Source organism: Triticum dicoccoides, chromosome 2B (assembly GCF_002162155.2).
Source record: "Triticum dicoccoides isolate Atlit2015 ecotype Zavitan chromosome 2B, WEW_v2.0, whole genome shotgun sequence".
Lineage (NCBI taxonomy): Eukaryota > Viridiplantae > Streptophyta > Magnoliopsida > Poales > Poaceae > Triticum > Triticum dicoccoides.
In genome coordinates this window covers 276,680,286-276,685,548 of record NC_041383.1, presented here as the reverse complement: position 1 = coordinate 276,685,548, position 5,263 = coordinate 276,680,286, and positions in this window count along the sequence as shown.

Genomic DNA, 5,263 nt, shown 5'->3' with positions numbered 1-5,263 from the left:
ATATATCCTGTCATTATCAATGCCAACCTCCAGAGCATGAAGAAAAGAGATTACTCAAAACTCTTAGGAAGCATCATGCTGCAATTGGATATACTCTTGATGATCTTAAGGGCATTAGCCCAAAATTATGTCAACACAAGATTAGTATGGAGCCTGATGCTAAGCCAGTTGTCGATCATCAACATCGTCTGGATCCCAAAATGAAGGATGTGGTAAGAACTGAAATATTAAAGCTTCTGGAGGCAGGTATTATTTATCCTATAGCTGATAGTAGATGGGTAAGTCTTATCCATTGTGTCCCTAAGAAAGGAGGCATTACTGTTGTTCCTAATAATAAAAATGAACATGTCCCACAAAGAATTGTAGTTGGCTATAGGATGGTAATTGATTTTAGAAAACTAAATAAAGCAACTAGAAAGGATCATTACTCGTTGCCTTTTATTGATCAAATGTTAGAAATATTGTCTAAGCGTACATATTTCTGCTTCGTAGATGGTTATTCTATTTTTTCTCAAATACCTGTATCACAAGAAGATCAAGACAAAACTACTTTTACTTGCCCTTTTCACTACAAAAAAATGACACATCCGTGACATTTTAGGCCGAACCAAATTTTTTTCTGTCATACTTATGACACTGCTATGACGATAATTGTGACAAAACCCGGTATCATCATAGATGTGGTGGGCTCCTACTTCTATGACAAAAAATCATGACAAAAAATGGGCTTTTCATCCTGGGCGGGCCGGAGATTCAGCTGCATGACATTCTTTGGGCCGTCCATGACGGAAAAACCCATGGTAGAAGCGAGGGCGAGGAAAATATCTAGGTGTTCCCGGTTACGGTGGGTGGTCAAGGCTGAGCGATGCACGGAGGTTTGCGCGTTTCTCTCATACACACACACGTGTGGGTGCGAGGCATTGGGCTCTAACTGAACCCGAGCGAGGCATTCGCCTACTGAACCCAAGAGATTGCACTGTAGGCCACGCGTAACTGTACCGGAGCGATCGATGGATGGCTGTTAACTGAACCCGATCGAGCAATTCCTTTGCTACTGCTGCTAACTGAAGCCGATCGATGCTGCCTCTGGATGAACAGTGAGCGTTGTTGTTGTGTGTGTGTGTGGGGGGGGGTGGATGAACAGTTCCTGGCAGGGGTTCGATGAACAGGACCCCGTGGTGTTGCCCTGTGGTGTTGCCGCTGTATGAACAGGACCCCGATTGATCATGCCGGTTGGGCGTGGATGAACAGGACCCCGTGGAGGGCTGGATGAATAGAACGACCCCGTGGTGGGCTGGTTAAACAGTAGCCTGTGGAGGGCTGGATGAACAGGAGCCCGTGGAGGGGTGGTTGAACAGGAGCCCATGAAGAGGGTTGGTTGAACAGCAGCCGGTGGAGTAGCGTGCGGTGGAGGCTGGATGAGGAGGAGCCCGTGGATGAACAGTCGCAGGTGGAGGCTGGAGGAGGTCGACGGTGGATGAACAGTAGCCCGTGGAGGCTGGAACAGGTTGACGGTGGAGATGAACAGTATCTCGTGGAGTCCCGTTTTGCGGTACGCCACACCCCTCCCGATGAACAGGACCCCCGTTTCAACCGTAGCGCTCCAACACAAGTCCGTTTCCTCTGTTTTGCGGTACGCCACACCCCTCCCGATCAATAGGACCCCGTTTCGACCGTAGGAGGTCCAACAGAAGTACGTTTCCTCCGTTTTGCAGTACACCAGACCCCTCCCGATAAACAGGATCCCGTTTCGACCGTGGCCGTTCAAACACAAGGTCGTTTCCTCTGTTCTGTGGTACGCCAAGTCTCGTTTCCATCGGCTGTTCCATCCAAGCCGGTTGGCTCCCACGCGTTCCATTGCGTCCTGATGAACACGACGCATTTCATTGCCTCTCCATGAACAAGACGACGACGCAGTTTCTCCATTCCGACCCAGCCATGTACAGGAGCCCTGGCCGTATGTATGCGCGAGTAGGCGTTCGAGACCCCGCCTGTATGTACGTACGTGGCCGTATTTTCTTTCTTGCACCTTGGCCGCTGTACGTACATGTACATGCTACATGCACGCCTCTACTACAACACGTGCACACCTCTACATCGACCAGTATGTACGTACACGTTCGTGGCCAGAATGACAACGCTACGTACGCTTCGACCAGGTGGGTCCCGACTGTCAGGAACTTCCTAGCGTGCGAAGATGTAGCTAGTGGGTCCTAGCAGTCAAGGGGGCGAATCGTTTTTTTGCCCAGACGCAATTCCTTGCGTGCGAAGTTGTAGCTGGTGGTCCCAGCAGTCAGGGGGAAACTTTTTTTCATGAAATACGGTGGCCTGTCCGGTGGGTCCCTGCTGTCAGGTGGAGAAATAATTATTTTGCGTAATAAGGAGGCACTTCCTTGCGGCTGCCGTGGACCCAGCTGTCAGCCTCTCCATGTACAGTACTCTTTTGATGGAAGTCGGTCGTTGACCACATTGACCACGCTGCGCCGAGAGCACCACGGCAGTGGACAATGGCGAGGCCTAGGAAGGGGACGACGCGGAGCCGGGGAAGACACAGCAGTGGATGCCCACGTAGAGAGGAGTACGAGGGTTCACTGGTTCTGCTGCGTTGTGAGGCTGCCGTTGCCGCAGAATAACAGGGGGTGTGGGTGAATGGAGGGATGGCCTGGCCAGCGGTGGGAGTAATAGGGGGCGGTGAGGCCTCCGCAGCAGCACAGCCGACTATGGGAGGCAGGAGCAGGCGGCATGACCGGCGCTGCTTTGGGCGACTGGAGCAAGAAGACCAGAGGTTGAAGAAGCACTATAGCCATTGGATGGACATCGTACGGTCACTGGAGCTAGAATCATTCATATTGACTAAGTTGACAAAGCCCTCCGTCCCCGTCAACTTAGTAGGCCCACAAGTCAGCATCCCACTATGCTGGGTCCCAGCTAGCAGGGGGAGTATTCATTTTTGTGTGCGTAATAAGGAGGCACTTCCTTGTGTGCGAAGATATAGCTGGTGGGTCTGACCTGTCAGCGGGGGGAATGTTTTTTCGTGAAATATAGAGGCCCTTCTGGTGGGTCCCAGATGATAGCTGGAGGAATCATTATTTTGCACATAATAAGGAGGCATTTCCTTGTGTGCGGCTGTGGACCCAGCTGTCAACCTTTCCACGTACAGTCCATGTCCGATGGAAGTCGTTCCTTGACCACATTGACCACGCCGTGCCGAGAGCACCAGCGCGGTGGACGACGGCGAGGCCTAGGAAGGGGATGACGCAGAGCCGGGGAAGACGCGGCAGTGGATGCCCACGTGGAGAGGAGTACGAGGGTTCACTGGTTCGGCTGCGGTGTGAGGCTGCCATCGCCGCAGGGCTTGGCTAGCGGTGGGAGTAGTAGGGGGCGGTGAGGCCTCAACGGCAGCACAACCGGCCACTGGAGGCAGGAGCAGGCGGTCTCGCTGGTGCTGGTTTGGGTGGCTGGTGCAAGAAGAGCAGCGATTGAAGAAGCAGCAGGACCGTTCGATTCAAATCCAACGGTTACTGCTGCTAGAATCGTTTGTTGACTAAGTTGACAAGCCCTGCGTACGCGTCAACTTAGTATGCCCACAGGTCAGCCTCCCAACCGATGCACCCCAGATGTCAGTGGGAGGAATCATTTTTTCGCGTTATAAGGAGGTAGTTGATTGCGTGCGGCCAGGCCAGCGGAGGGAGTAGGGTGGGCCGGTGAAGCCTGTGCGACATCACAGTGGGCCACAAGAGGAGGGAGCAGGCAGTCCTGCCGGTGCTAGTTTAGGCGGCTGGAGCAGGAAGATCAGAGATTGAAGAAGCACGTTGGCCGTTGGATGGACATCCAACAGTCACTGCTGCTAGAATCGTGTGTTGACTAACAAAGCCTTGCGTAAATAAGTTAGCCTCGAAATCTGTGGTGTGTACAGCCCATTTGCTATTATTTTTATAATTGTTACTCATTTTTTAATTCACATGGAATTTATTGCGGCCCGTTTTCCATTTTTAGAATTCCCGCCCATTTTTTGGTCAGTACCAGGGTTAAAAAATTTAACTAAATATTTGCGAAATTTTGAAAATTCGCAAATTTTTGCCGGGGAACAAAATATTCTTAATCCAAAAATTAGTAGCCATACTTAAACAAATTTAAAACTAAATTAGTACTCTATCATGTTAAACCCAATGAAATACTCCCTCCGTCCCAAAATTCTTGTCTTAGATTTGCCTAAATACAGATGTATCAAGTCACGTTTTGGTATTGGATACATCCGTATCTAGACTAATCTAAGACGAGAATTTTGGGACGGAGGGAGTATAAAATATCAGTGAAGAACAAAAACAAAAAAAGGAAACTAATATCCCATTTGCTATAATTTTTTTGGAATTTTCAACCCCTTTGATATTACTTTTAACAGACATTGACTATACTCTTTGGCCAGGCCGAAATGCATCCCTCCTCGTCTTGAAAGATTTGCAGCCCAGTAAGTCAGAGAAAACATATAGGCCTAGCTTGGGTATTCTTTAAAAAGAAATACTGGGCTACATATTTTTCCAAAGAAAAAACTGTTGGGCTAGTCATGTTGTTAGACGGGCCACAAAGACCGCATAACCCAGTTTATAGCCTGCTCCTCTGAATTATTACTCAAAAAAAAGCTGTGCAATTCTGTCGTTAATTGACTATACGTTGAAAATGATGTGGGTCCCAGATATCAGCAGGGTGGATTAGAGTAAAAACGAGGGGTGCATCTGAGTAGTAAAAGAGGCGCTTGCTTGTGTTCGGGAGTGGACTTGGTGGGTCTATACTGTCATACTCACAACTACAGTCCTCTCCCGATTCACTATGTTGAGAGGGACTGTTTTGAAAAAAAACTATGTTGACAGGGTCGGACGGCGGCACCACGACAAGCACACCAAGGCGGAGGATAAAGTGCTGTCGCCAATGTGCTGGGCTGGGTTGGGCATTCTTATTGAAAAATAAAAATGGACTGGAGCTATTTACGATGTTGGCTACGATTTGCATGGGTCCATTGGTTGCAGGAAGAAAATGCTGGGAGAAAGAAGTCTGGTCGCTATCTTTGCCTAAGAATAATATCGACTGAATGTAACGACACTATCATAGGAAATAATATCCTCCTGTTAAATCATGAATTTAAAGAACTGGTGCATGAGCATATAGCTTTATTTATTCATTTACTTATTTATGTTTAGGGGACCATGAGCATGTACCTGGGTGAGATTCATGTGAGAGCCTCCCTTCCAGTTAACTATGGGCTCCT